The following is a 15,637-nucleotide window of genomic DNA, read 5'->3' as shown; positions in this document are numbered from 1 at the left end:
GAGTAGATTGAGGCACACACTATTTTTCTGAGTAACACATGAATTTCACATGTGGGATTGACAACAAAGTGTGCACTGACCTTTCCATCCTCCTTCCCACTCCCTGCATATAGTCAGACAAGTTGAGAAAGCCTTTTTAGAGTCAACAGTTTCCTTCTTTATCTATAGTGTCTCCAAACACTTCAACAAGTTAAATAACATATTTGAAAGAGAAAACAAAATTAAAACTAGAAGACAAATTAAGTCATGTACTTCGAAAAAGAACAGTTGTGTATTAATATAAGATTTTAGATAAGATTCGGAGTAAATAAACAGAGAAATGGCTTGGAGGCATGGAGATTTAAATTTTGGTCCTAAAAGCAGTGTAATTGTCTGAGTAGTTATGTGCAAAAAAAAAAACCAGTTTCTAATTAACAAGTCAAGAGTGATGCTACTGAAAGAGACATATGTCCATGTTTTTGTAACAGGTAACAAAATATAATTTTGAACTAGATCTTAAAGTCAAAATATAGTTAATAGATGGCATCTCTAAATTATCAACACACAGCTATTTGTTCCTATCTCATGGGAAAAGGCAAGATTTGCTCCTGAGTCCTTACTCACGTGCACATACACACACAAGTATGCATAGAAACCACATATATATACACATATGTATATGTTAACATACACATAGACACATAAGCACAGAGTATAGATTTGCCCACATATAAACATGTACACACATATACTTACTCATGCACATACACATACACAAATGCAAACACATATACACAGACTTGTCTTCTCCAAAAGAATATACCGTAGGGTATTAACCTAGCCCTAGGTTTCTATGCAATATTTATTCCTCCACTCCACCCTCTATATTTCCCATAACACCAAGATCTGGGGTTGGCAGACCTCAGCCTGGGAGTTAAGTCTGGACTGCCACCTGTTTTAATATGGTCTGAAAGCTAAGAATGGTGTTTACATTTATAAATGATTTGAATAAATAAAAAAGTATAATATTTTATGTATATAAAAATTGTATGAGGTTTGTATTTTAGTGTCCATAAATATTTATCTCATATTATCTAAGGGTGTTTGGACTACAACAGCAGAGTTGAATAGTTGCTACAAAGACCACATGTGTGTCTCTCATTGCTTCACGCTGCTGCTCAAAAACTACTAATCAGAGTGATGTGGTCATACATCTCCAGTGTTTCACATCTCCATCTCATGACCTTTTTATTATTTTTTGTTTTTGTTAAGATGTGGCTGAATCACAGTGTCTTCCTTCTGTTGTTTCTTTTGTTCTCTTTTTGTGATTTTGAGAGAGATTTGTTGTTCACTTAGGGTGGTGAATACACAGTACAGAATATAGATATGTTGTAAAATGTGTCCCTGAAACCTGTATAATTTTGTTAACCAATGCCACCCAATAAATTCAATAAAGAGTAAATAAAAATAACAATGATAATAATCATTTTAAAAGAACAATACTTAATAAGTTTATTTTATGCCAAGATACACATACATCCTATATAATGTAGCTACATTAATATAAACAGTGTAGTACTGACAAAAATTAGAAACATTAATTAATGTAACAGAAAAAGAGCCCATACAAATACAGCCAACTAATTTTTGGCAAAGGTAAGAGGTAATTGAGTGGATAAAGGATAGCTTTTGAACAAACATTACTGAGAAAATTAGATATGAATTTACAAAAAACAGTGAATAAATAGCCTATATAATAAAAGCCTAATATGCTAAGTTTCCAGTTGTCTAATCAGCCATTCAACCAATCAAAGTGTAATATAAAAATGACATGCTAAGGCCACTCAACTGCTCACTATGATGTGCACTGACTACCAGGGGGCAGACACTCCAACTGGTATGTTAGCTTGCTGCTGGGATCTGGCCAATCAGGACTGAGTGAGATGGGCCAGACAAACCCTGGAGCCCTCCATGGTATCTCCCCATTTGGCCAACCTCCTGCATCTCTCCCCAGCCCTAATTGTGCACTGGTAGGTTACCTCAGCTTGGCTTGCACCTCTCACAATATGGGACCTCTCGAGGGATGTTGGAGAGGCAGTTTCGGCCCAATCTCTCAGGCCAGGCCAGGGGACTCCACTGGTGCACTGGGCCTCCAGGATGTATATAAAGTGCTAAATAAAAGTTAACTCAAAATAAATCATAGACTAATCTCAGAGGGAAGAGAGTGGTGGTAAGAGATTAACCAAAGAGATTAATTTATATAAATACTAGAGACCTGGTGCAGGGGATTGGGCCTAAACTGGACATCCCTCTCACAATCCAGGATTGCTGGCTCCTAACCACTTGCCTGCCTGCCTGCTGCCTGCCTGATCACCTCCTAACCACTCCCCTGCCAAACTGATTGACACCTAACTGCTCCCCTGCAGGCCTGATTGGCCCCAACTGCCCTCTCCTGCAGGCCTGGTCCCCGCAACTGCTCTCCTCTATCTGCCATCTTGTGACAAAGTGAGGACAGCCATCTTGTAACAATGTGGAGGCAGCCATCTTGTGACAATGTAGGGGCGGCCATATTATGAGGGCTTGAGGGTCAATTTGCATATTTCCTCTTTATTATATAGGATGTATGTGTATCTTGGCATAAAATAAACTTATTAAGTATTGTTCTTTTAAAATGATTATTATCATTGTTATTTTTATTTACTCTTTATTGAATTTATTGGGTGGCATTGGTTAACAAAATTATACAGGTTTCAGGGACACATTTTACAACATATCTATATTCTGTACTGTGTATTCACCACCCTAAGTCAGGTCTCTCTCCATCACCATTCATCCCCCCATACCCCTCGTTACCTCCCTCACCTCCCTCTCAAAAATGTGGAGGTTTGTTTTTTCTCTTGTTTATAAATACCTACATGATAGCTTCAATTTTGCCCTGGGCCCACAAAGCCAAGATATTTACTATCTGGCATTTTACGTAAAATGCTTGCCAACCTGTGCCCTGGAATATTTAACACCTTTGCATTCCGAACTAGAGCTGTTGCTACTCTCCAGGGACCAGAATAGAATCTAATTCTTCTCTCTGGGTGGAGAAGAATTAGATTCTATTCTTCTAATTCTTCTCCACCCAGAGAGAAGAATTAGAAAAATATCTAATTCTTCTAATTATCTTCTCTCATGCAATATATTCTCTCATGCAATATATTCCTGACACCTAAGTTAAAATTTGGAATATATTTTCCCATAAAATTGCTGGGATTAGTTTCTATGAAACAGGTATATTACTGCCCATGGTTCCAGTCCATTAAACAGTAAATGTGCTATGGTGGACCTGAGTACCTAAACAGCATTGTAAGTAAATTTCCCAAGAAAATGAATACTGGGTTTCTAAAAAATGACTCATAATCACTCTTTTAGGACAGAGCTCTACTCCAATTCAAAACTATGTAAAGCTCTTTATGTTTCTTTTAAATAAGATAGCCACATGGCCTTACACTAGTCCACATCCCGTTTCTAATTTCAGTGCAGCCTTCTAACTTTCTTAGCTTTTATTGTCAAAAGCACTGTTTTCAATACCACATTAGTAACTGGATACCCAGATCAGCAAACAACTTTGTTAAACATAAATCAGTTAATATTGATAAAATACACTGAGAATTATGAGCATGATGTTATGGCTTCTATATTATTATCTCCAAGTAGAATTGAACTGCCAGGGTGAAATATTGCTACTCTTCATTCTGGTAGCCGGATTGACTCCCAGGCAGGAAACCAACTCAGTCCCTTTACGTAGATAATTACACACTGAAACCCACATGAGTCTCATTAATGATCAGGCCAAGGTAATAAACGGATCCCACGACACTCTTATTAGCCTAATACAGCTACTGTAGGGGTAAAAATAATTCCACATTGAGTACATCTGGTAATTATTTATTCATCTATCCATCCACATACCTAAATGCTTTTATCAATTTTTTTCTTAATTCTTGTAGATGTAAGTCAGCATCCATTTTTTTATTTATTTTACATTTTATAATAATTTGTTCAATTGACAAATATTTGTTTTTATGAGGTTCTTGGGAATTTGAGAAATATAAATAATTATCCTCAATCTCAAATAAGGGAAACAAGTAATATATGTCTAATTATGAAAATATATAAATGGAAGGTAATTAATTTCTTACCTTGAAGAGCTTTTACAATTAAAATTTATTTTTCCTACATTATGTCATTTGTGATCCATAACAACACTAATAGATACGGAAGATTTATCTCCATTTTTACATTTGAGAAAATGGACACTCAAATTAAATGACTTGTGAAAGGTTCTATAGTAAACTTAAATCTCCTGATTTAAGGTCTAGAAGTCTTTGGATTTCCTCAAATATTCCTTATTTTTATGATAATATTGATTTTGAATAGCCTGCTGCCCATCAACCTCAACATTTGAATAACAACTTTATCCAATTTTTCTCATTACTTGAAGAACCAGAGTTTCTTTGTTTTAGTACCTGCATGGCAGCTTTGAATTCCTCTTTATTTACCTTCCCCCCAAATCGAATACATTATAGTAAATGTACTGTTTTCATTATCATCTTACCTTCAATATCTTATTCTCTTCGAAGCATTGCTCCTCCACATTTTTACTTACTGACTTTATTGCCATTGGTAACGCTCTCTTCCTCACCGCTCAGCCTGAAAGACTGGTGAACTGAACACATTTTCCCCCAACAAACATCTTATTGTTATGGTGGAAAAACACCGATCTTGGAATAAAATACTCAGTCTTCAAGAATTGTGAGTCTTTCCTTTTGATGGGTCCCAAAAATTTTACCACATAAAGAAGTAGGAGAATTGTAGATTGTTGTGAAACAGCACATGGTTTTCTGGTAATGACATTCGTGCACTAATAAAAAAATGTTTAACATCCCAGAAGTGTGCACTATATTCCAGGCATTGTGTTAATAATGGATTTATGCGTATTTACACAGTTATCTTCAATAAATGCCTTTAAAGAAAATATTCAGCATCAGCCTGTGGACTGAAAGGTCCCAGGTCTGATTCTAGTCAAGGGCATGTACCTTGGTTGCGGGCACATCCCCAGTAGGAGGTGTGCAGGAGGTAGCTGATCAATGTTTTTCTCTCATTGATGTTTCTAACTCTCTATCCCTCTCTCTTCCTCTCTGTAAAAAATCAATAAAAGAAAACAAAAAGGAGAAGAAGGTAAACTGAGTGCTTATATACCCTGGAAGTGGGGAGCCAAGGAAAGGTGCAGCACAGAGAAGGACTGGTTGGCAGAGGATCAAATACTCCAGAGAGATCATAAATCATTTTCAAGAAAGCAGATTCTGAAGAGTGATGGAAATCATTAGTGGTGAAAAAGAGAAAGTTACCAAAGAAAAGTAGTCTCCCTGGTATATTGGTAGTGAAGCAAAGAGAGTAGAATAAAAGAAATAGGAGTATTTTTTAGGTTAGAAGATGACTTAGTCACTTTGTAGACAAAGGGAGGTAGTCCTGTAAGACTGGTTTATGCAAGGAAAGGTAATAATTCACAGAGAGGACAAGAGGAGATATAACAAGGACGCAGGCAGAGAGTCACACTCATAAAGGATAAGGAATGCCTTTTCTTCTGAGAAAGAACAGGAAATAGAAATCATAGTTAAATGTGCAGATATGTTTTCATTAATGGAGGATACAATAGAGAAGAAAATACTTCAAATGCCTTTGATTTTAAATATAGGTGAGCTAATTTGTTATGTATGTATATATGATGAGAACTAAAATAAGTCTGGGTATTTAAGGTTATGCAAATTTCCGTACTCACTCTGATAAACAATTTAGTGGGGAATAAAAAAGTTTTGTGAGAAATAAAAATATAATTTTTCTGATGTGGATCAAGATGAAGTTAGATAACATGCATTTATGGCAGACTTTTATTTATGGTTAATACTTATATAGCTGTCCAGCTTGGGCACAGAGTATAAGAACATGGAAGGTGCAGATAATTGAGGTAATGTGGCTGTTAATAATAAGTCTGAAGGTATTAAGTAGGTCAAAAAGATAATAGATTCTATAATGCTGAGTTTCATTGAATACTTGATTATGTTAAAGATTCCAGTTAAGCAAAAGTGGAGAAATAAGAAATAGATTATGTGAGTGAGGAGACTGGATTCATAATGAGAAGAGGTAAGTTAGACATAAGTGAAAGAAATGAAGGAATTAGCAAGTAATCATTAGAAAATGTAAATCCATTTGTCCTGTGCAGTGCATCAGAGAGCTAGTTTAAAGGTAACCAAAGGATAAACAGGATGAGATAAAATTGATCACATTAAAGCACAAATTATAAATGCTATTAACAACTTATGATATCCCAGGTGATAGAACTGTCTGGGGTGTTGTTATTTAGAAGATATCTAAAAATCTGGATTCACTCACCTCCTGTCAGGTACAAATTGTCCTTAGAAAATGGTTAAGTTATGGTGGATATATTGATTCATTTCTTTAGTGAATGCTTATGTGAAAGTTTGACTGCCAAGTAGATATCACCAGGTATCAAAATAAAGACTAAGTAAACATAAGGAGATTGTCCAACTAAAAATTTATTTCTATTCAGGTCCTCTGCTCATTTTTTCCCATTGTAAATATGCACTGCGCCTTCTTTGTCCAATCCCTTCTGGAAGGACACTTTGGTTGTCTCCATGTCTTGGTCTCCATGAATGCTACTGCAATGAACATAGTGGTGTAAATACAGGTTTTCAATTTTTTTGGATAAATATCCAGAAGAGGGATTGCAGGGTCATAGGATAAAACTCTATTCTTAATGTTTTGATAAACTACCAGACTCTTTTCTGTAGTAGCTGTACAAGTCTACATTCAGGGGGCCTAATATATGGTGATGGAAGGTGGTTTCAATTTATTTATTTTTCAATTTTTAATTTTTTCTTACAGACTGATTTTTGTCTGTTTTATTTACTTTTTTTTTTTATTTTTGAAGCATTACAAATAGTAGTACATATGTCTCCTTTTTTCTTCCCTTGACCTCCCCCCAGACTCCCCTACCCCCACTCCTGTATATGCCCTCACCTGCCTCTCCCCCTCCCTCCCCCCACCCCGTGTCTTGTATCCATTGGTTATATTTATATGCATGCATACAAGTCCTTCGGTTGATCTCTTACAGTCCCCCCCCGCAACCTCCTTTGCCTTCCCGCTATAGTTTGACAGTCCATTCAATGGTTCTTTATCTCTATAACTATTTCCCCCATTTCTTTTCTTTAAAAAATCTTGCAACTGCAGACTAGAAACAAACATATAATAACAAAAAAACGTTTGAATCCCAATTTCAATGTCCAACAGTTCTGAGACCCAGTTCCAATGTCAAACAGTAGATAGTTTCAATTGAGATGGTGGGCACACCAATGCAATATATAGATCTTATACATAGAAACATACACTTAAAACTTGTATGATACTATTAAGCAATCTCACCCCAATAAATGTAGTAATAATAAAAATGTATTTCTTAATCAAAGTCCACTTGAAGGAAAATAAAATTATCTTCAATGATTTCTCCCTATAGCCAGAATAGCCTGCTGCTAACTGTGAATCCCAACTGATGAAAGAGAGGAAGAAAAATTGTCCTGTAAATAAAATAGAAAAAGTAGTTATTCCCTGTATGCTTGAAGTAATAAATAGAGCCTTGTGAATGTGAAATATTGCATTGCATAGAAACATTTTGTTTTGGAGTGTTTTGATTTCAATTATATGGGAAAACAGTGTGCATTTTGGAAAATGTGTCAAAGCAATGAAAGCTTTTTAATAACAGAAACTGGAAAATGCCTGACAAAGTGAAACATCTTAACGATGTCAACTTTTCTGAAGCAGAACCCAGTCATTGTTAAAATAGCAACAATTTGCCTTTTATTTCAGTAATAATTCTAGTCCATTTTAAACTATAGTCTTTCATAATTCTAGCAATAAAAGATAGTTGGATGAATTAGTATTGTTTTAAAAGAATATTTTCATCTTTTTTCTATTGCATTTTTAAAGCATAGAACATTTAACAGTTATCTTTGGTGAATTATACAAAATTAGTATTTTACTATTCCAGAAGTCATACACATTTTGGTCTCTATTCAAGATACTTGAGAGCAGCATGAAATTAAATTCTTAGTAATAGAAGACTACTTCAAAATGGTGGGGAATCCAGGAGAAAAAAAGAGATGGGATTGAGAAAATTGCATGAAATAACAACTTAGAACAAATTACATAAAATAACTTAATAAACAACCAGCATGATATTTTGGTGATGTAATCTTACAGTAGAAAAAGTAATTTTGATAGGGAGCAGATGCACACAGCTAAATTTAGGTCTAATAAACTTAATGAAAACTTAAATATCCATTTATGAATATTGGATTCCACCTCTAACATTGAGCATGTGAATATATAACAGGCAAACAAGAGTGTAAGCAGTAGAACTTAAAATTTTAAAGAATTTACTCTCAAGATCAAGGGTCTATATTTATTTAATCATATAACAAATATTTGTTTGAGTGTCTGCCATAAATAAGACACCATGGTGCCTGGAAGCTACATAGTTTTGTAATCATGAATTCTACCTTCAACTTGCTCATAGTTTAGTAAGGAAGAAAGAAAAAAAAAACAGGTATAACTTAATCTGTTTAGATTTCTATTTACTTTTATTTAATATATTTATACTCATGTGTATATGAAAAAATATATTATAGTCCACTGTATTTAAGGAACAACAGTCTAAAAATTTATACCCCTAGGCTTTGGCTGCTGTCAGGGCTCAACTCCCAGGTCCACTGGGAACCAGTTGCAAGTTATTTTAGGTTTCTCATCTGTAAAATCGCATAATAATAACTACCTCACAGAGTTATTGTAATGAATAACACATTAACACATTTAACACACATATTAAAGTTCATTTGGCATTTAATAAATACTTGATAAATATTGGTTAAATAATGATCACTATTTAAATAGTGATAGCATTAATTCTTAGGTTGAATAAGAGTTTGTTGCCAAGCAGATTATGGAGGTGTTGCTGTGCAAAAAAAAAAAAAAAAAGAAAATGAAAAAAGAAAAGTGGAAAAATAACATGGTAAATGTGGTGATATTCTTGATAGTCCCTTTGTTTTTATCAAGCTTTAAAAACTGGAGTTCTTGCCTTTTTCTTTCTTTATTGTTGATTATTTTCAAATTTATATTTCTGATACAAACCTTTCCTTTAAACTCCAGGGTCAAATATATAACCTCTGACCAGCCAGTTCATTAATATCTAATCCAGTAGCTAAAGCAAGAGACTTGGAAGTCATCCTTGATTTTTCTCCCCATTCCCTATGACCATACATCAGCAAGCCAACTTCATACCTGATTTTATCTCCAAAATATATCTCCCTTGTGACTATCCTCTCTTCTGGCTTACTTCAATGGCATCCTTGTTTTCACTCATGTTTCCCTGTTCTTCTACAAAGAAGCCAGTCCTTACCTTTTACAAACATAAATTGGAATGTGTAATGCCCCTTCTTAAAACTGTCTAGTGGTCTCATCTTCACCAATTACCAGACTAAGACCTAGTAAGATCTGCCTCCTACTTAATTTCCTAATGTATTTGTCTCCCTTACAAAGCTTCTGGCACATTGGCCGTCTGACTTTTGTGAAACAGGCAAGAGTTTCCCCACCCAGAGATCCTCTGCCTGGAATTCTTTGCACACCACCTTCACCAGTGTAGCGCCTTCTCGTCTGCATGGGTCTATTTTAGGAACGTACTTTGTTACTTTGTGGGGTTGATGCTTGCCACACTTCTTACAGAAAGTTAGGCGGGTTTTAGGAACGTACTGTTGCACGGGTCTATTTTAAACATAGCTACTCAGAGTAGCTACTCCTGAGCTGTTTTGTGTGCAGTACGTTGACCACTTCCTAGTTGTTCTCTCTCTTATAATACGCTGTTCTTGTGATTCACAGTAAGCTCTTACACTTAAGACAATATTCTGCCCTCTTTAACATTAAGATTATATTCTATGAATTAATAACACATTAATTCTTTCATTTCAAAATATTTATTGAACATCTACCATGTGTTCAGCACAAAGTCACTTGATGTTATGTATTTTTCAGATGGATTATTAGAGCAAATAGAAAGAAACGAATTGCCAAAGGAGGAGAGTGGAAGCAGGACATGCTAGTATGCAGCACCAAGGAAGAAGTGATGTTCAGTTGGACTAAGTTGATTGCAATGGAGATTCAGAGAAACGGATGGGTTTAAACTATTTACTAGGATAGAACAAACAGGAATTTCTGATTGAATGAATGTGGAAGAAAGAGAAAGGAAAGAATGAAGAAAAATTACTCCAAGGTTTTTCACTTGAGCAATCGAATTGATGGTAGTGTCAAACAGGAAGCGAAATTGGTTTGAAAAGTATCACAATTTCCATTTTATAGATGTAAAATCTGACATGCCTTTAGATGTGCAATTGGAAATATCAAGTTGAAAGTTAAAAATATTTGTTGGAGACCATGTGCAATGTTTATAATAAATATAACTTTTCTTGTTATCAACATGGAGAGAGTACTAACGCCATGGCATTAGAGAACATATTCTAAGGAGTAAGTGTGATAATAGGTATCTAACATTTACAAAGTATTTAACAAGTGCCAGGCACTGTTCTAAGCACTTTGTTTTTATTATCTCATTTAATACAATAACTGTAAGCATTAGGTACTATTATTATCACAATTTTACAGTTGATAAAACTAAAACACATAAAGGATAAGAGATTTGCTCAAGGTTATACAGCTAGTAAGTGGTAGTCTGGGATTTGAACACAGGATCTCTGTCTCCAAAGTCCACAGATAAATAAGAAGAGTCCCAGGAGGAAACTATCCAATGGTCGAGGAGTAAAAGCCACCAAAAATGAAAAAGGGGAAGTAGTAAAAAAAGAATGGGAAGAGTAGACAAAGGGAAAGTCAAGACAGTGTGTGTCAGGAGTGGATTTTTTTCAAAGTAGGGAGGAGTCATCCACATTGAATTCTGCTGAGAGATAAAATAAGACACAAACTGAAAAGGGTCCCCTGAATTTGGCAATCAGGAGAATGTAGGACTGTGGCTTCAATGGAGTAATGGGAACAGGGAATGCCTAGAAGGTGTTTGAAGAAAAGATTACTGCATAGGCAGTTCCTTTGTGATGTTAAGGCATGTGATAATGTAGAAAGAATAAGAGCATAAATAAATGTCAGAATGCAGTCAGGTAATACGAGAGCATGCAGAGAGAGCATAAAAATTAAGTTAGAAAGGTGTTAAGTACCATATCACCAAGATCCTTACATTCCTGGATTTCTCCATGAAAATAATTGCAGTAATTGCTATTTTGCAAGCAAATGTCTCAATTTATCATTTCACAATGAATGTTGCAAGGAAATCAGGCCATCATTTGTAAAGACTTTGATGGGAATGTGCAATAAATGATAATATTTGAAAATTTTAATCCCTCCTTTTTGCATAGAGAATTTTTGCTAGGAATAAAAATTGTTAAATCTCCATGAATAGATTTTTTTTAAGTTAAAGGTAAATACACATATAATTAAATGTATGAATGTTTTACCTGTAGCTTCCTATTTAGTATTTATCTTATTGTGTCAAAAGTGTTAAGTAATTTAGACAGTCAATTTAATGACTATTCAAAAGTACTTCTCAACTCTGAATCTCACTCTCAGACCTCTACACACACACACACACACACACACACACACACACACACACACACAGAAGGAAATAATCAAATTTGGGAATAGAGTGTTAGCACTTTGAAATCTGTAGGTGCCGCACAAATGTAAGTTATAAAAAAAGAAGATAATATGTCTCAGAATCACTGTCATATCATAGGAAATTCTTCTCCTGTGAAATTATTCAGGAATTGTGTTAATAAACTGGATACATGTATATAAATATTTTTATGAAAGTATATAAAGATAACTATCACAGTAGGAAAAAATAGCTAAAAATCCCAAAGAAGAAAGAAAATGGATATTCACTTATGCATTCTAAAGAAAATTTAAGAACATATTACTATTGCACCATTTTTAAAGGTATTGGTAGACCAGTACTCTGATGGTACTCCTGTCTTTGAACTTAAATGGTGAACTATGAGAATGACATGTTTCCAATGACCTCACCTGGGTTATGCAAAGATTAATCATTATGAATACAAGTTAAGATAAAGCCATGGGAAACTTGTCTTCTTTCACCTAATTTGATTAATGAGTTTTATGGCTGACATACATTGTGAAGAAAAAGTTAAATGTACCTGAGGCAAACTACAATTGTGACATATTTCACATAAGTTTTTAAGGAAATATAAACAAACCGGTACATAAAAATTCCACAGTTACTAAGTGACAAGATCATCTATCCAAGGTGGCTATACATGATCACAAAAGATTTTCATATTCTTTGTACTCTGAAAAGAAATAATACATTCTTTATTGTGTATTTCCTTACTAATAGCTATTAATATATTCCAGGAATCAGTGAGAGATGATACTTCTTATAATTGTTTTTTTTTAAAAGCCCCACAGCATCAATCTTTTAGGAATAATTAGGTTCATTCAAATATTGACATTGTCACTTTTTTTTTGAATGTCATTGCCATTCAAATATTGACATTGTCTTATACAGTAAGACAGTATACTGTATTTTTCCGTGTATAAGATGCTATTTTTTTTTTTCTAGAATCATTAGACTGAAAATCAAGGGGTATCTTATACATGGAAGCCAGCCTAGAAGGGAGCCACACCGCTGCATAGCTGCCCATACCTTGTCAAACAGGTTTTCTCTAATCACGAACCTTATTGTTATGACATCAGCTAATGCCATAAATTGGAGATGGAGGTGGAGGTGGAGAGTACACAGGTGGAACAGGCTCCAGAGTGTTCTGAGCCCATAAATATGTCAAAAAACAAAAAAGATAAATACTGATAAGCTATTGTCTTACTCTGCAAAATTCAAACTGAATGTAATCAGCTATGCAAAGGAGCATGGAAATAGAGCTGCAGAGAGATAATTTGGACCTCCTCCAACAGTGGAGAAAACAGAAAGAACAATTCCTTAAGATGCCAAAAAAGAAGAAGGTCTTAAGAGAAAAACCAGCAAAATGTTTAAAAAATTGATTTCTTAATTTGGGGTTGGATTAGTAGGGGGTGTCTTATACATGGGAGCATCTTGTACACAGAAAAATACAGTAGTTTCTTACCTAATTTACAGTAAAATTGTATTATGGCATATAATTAAAGAATGGCCCATGACAGCTTTGGGGACCTTACTGATTCAGTGAAAAATATAATAATCTCTTTAAAAATCAATTGAAAGTAAAGAACAGTCTTAATGATTTTTTAAAATTTCAATACAGAGCTACAAATAATAGACAAATAAGGTAAATTATTTTGCTACATTGCAGACAAAATCTATATTATTAGCATGAAGACTAACATTATCCACCTAAAAAAATAAAATAAAAAAGACAACCTTCATGTCTAGGGATCAGATACTTTTATGACCCAATTTACAGAACTTTTCCTAACATATTTTTTATAGTTTGAATATTGAATATCTTTTGACATTTTCACCTGAAAACATTTTTGTTCTCCAAACATTCTTACTTTCAAATTTTCTATCTAATTGATGTTTGTGTATATCAGAATTCAACATTTTTATCTCATTATTCACAACGAGCATCTTTTATGATCTCCCTCATGTAGAAACAAAATGCGGAACACAAAATGTTATTAGTCCTTTATATGTTCTCTCTTGGGCATTGGACTGTAAAATAATACTGTCCAGAAATGATGACCATTGCACTAGTTTTCTAGAAATGCCATAACAAATAACCACACACTTAGAGGGCTCAAGGCAACAACAGCTGTTCATTTTCACAGTTAGAGAGGCTTAGATTTAAGAAACCAAGCTGCTGATGGGAGCATACCCTCCACAGAGGCTCTAGAGAAGGGTCCCTCCTCAGCTCTTCCCAGCTCCCAGCACTTCCTGGCTCATGGATGTATCACTTCTATCTCTGCCTCGGTAGCCGTACGGTTATGTCCACATTTCCTGTAATTGTGTGCAAATAGTCCTCTTTTTGTAAGGATTCCAGTCACTGGATTAGGGCCCACCCCAATGCATTGTAACCTCATCCTGACTTGATTACATCTACAATTACCCTATTTCCACATAAGGTCCAGTACTGGGGCTCAGAACTTGAACACATCTTTTTGGGAGACACAAGTAAATCAACACCACCTTGTCCTAAAATAATTTTCTATTACTGCTAATTATTACTTTTATTTTTTAAAACTTACCCTTGTTGTCAAAAGTATTACATATGTCCCTTTTTTTACTTTTAAATTATTAACAGCTTGATTTTCATATTTTACTCAGACAATATTACTTTTAAAAAATAATAATTAGTCCATTGTGTTTTTAAAAAATAATAGTTCCATGACAAAATAACTTTAGCCATGTTTTATAACATTAGTAAACACGAACCTTGGACATTGTTTAATCCCTTTCTTAAATATCATTAAAAGGTAAATATACTAGGTATATGAACAAGATAAATATCATTTATTTTATATTGTTTCCATTTAGTAGTTAAGACTATTTTCTTATTTTATATCATATAACATTTAAACATGAGCCAAAGCTTTAAAGCTTTGGCAGAATAAAATATACATTTTACTATAACATCTGTTTAAGAGCAAATTGTATCTATCTACCTACATAAAATTCATTTGGAAAACTTTATAATTTACAATGATAAATGTAACTTATTTTTAAAGCAAGAAAGGAAATTAAGGCATGGGGACTATACATATATAAACAAAGTATGCAGAAGTTGTTAAAATATATTTGTTGTATTAATAATGGCTTTGATCTGTCTTCTGATGGGCTATAACTTTTGCTCTTATCTTTCTGGAAGTTAGTGTAAAAAGGGAAACAAACTATATAGTGGGACCTTTTCTTAAAGCAATTATTCAGAAAATATATATTTATTTCTGATAACAAGATTTGAGAAATAATTTTGCTGATGATAGTACACCTGAAAGAGTATGATCCAATGAACAACAGCTATAATGTTAATTGTAACATTAAAGTAATACCCTTTATAGGACCTTTTTTTTTAATAATGCCTTCAATTCAGTTCACAGTGGCCAAAAGATTATAATCCACATAAAAATCTCCCTTAAGGACTAATATAATCCAAAAGTAAATTTTAAAGTGTCTATAAGTGGTGGAAAATATTAAACAGTTGGCATTATGTTTACAAAAAACAGTGTATCACAAAACTAAGCTTTAGATAACTTTTGAAATGCTTTAGAATTAAATTCTACCTTAGAAATTAAAGACAGTCTATATGGTTTAACAGTACACCAATTTTTATCAAAGTTCAGAAGACATAATCTAATAACAAAAATATAAAATTGAATAATGGGGCCACCCTACAAATGGATAGGAAAAGCTAATCAATACAGAAACTATGCATGTGATGTAATTCGAAAATTCACAAAAGGATAAACATGATTATTTAATAAACACTTGAAAGATGATCATCAGGTTAGCAAGAATTAAAAAGTGGATGAT

This window comes from Pipistrellus kuhlii, unplaced genomic scaffold, assembly GCF_014108245.1.
Source record: "Pipistrellus kuhlii isolate mPipKuh1 unplaced genomic scaffold, mPipKuh1.p scaffold_m20_p_1, whole genome shotgun sequence".
Taxonomy (NCBI): domain Eukaryota; kingdom Metazoa; phylum Chordata; class Mammalia; order Chiroptera; family Vespertilionidae; genus Pipistrellus; species Pipistrellus kuhlii.
This window is presented reverse-complemented; position numbering follows the sequence as displayed.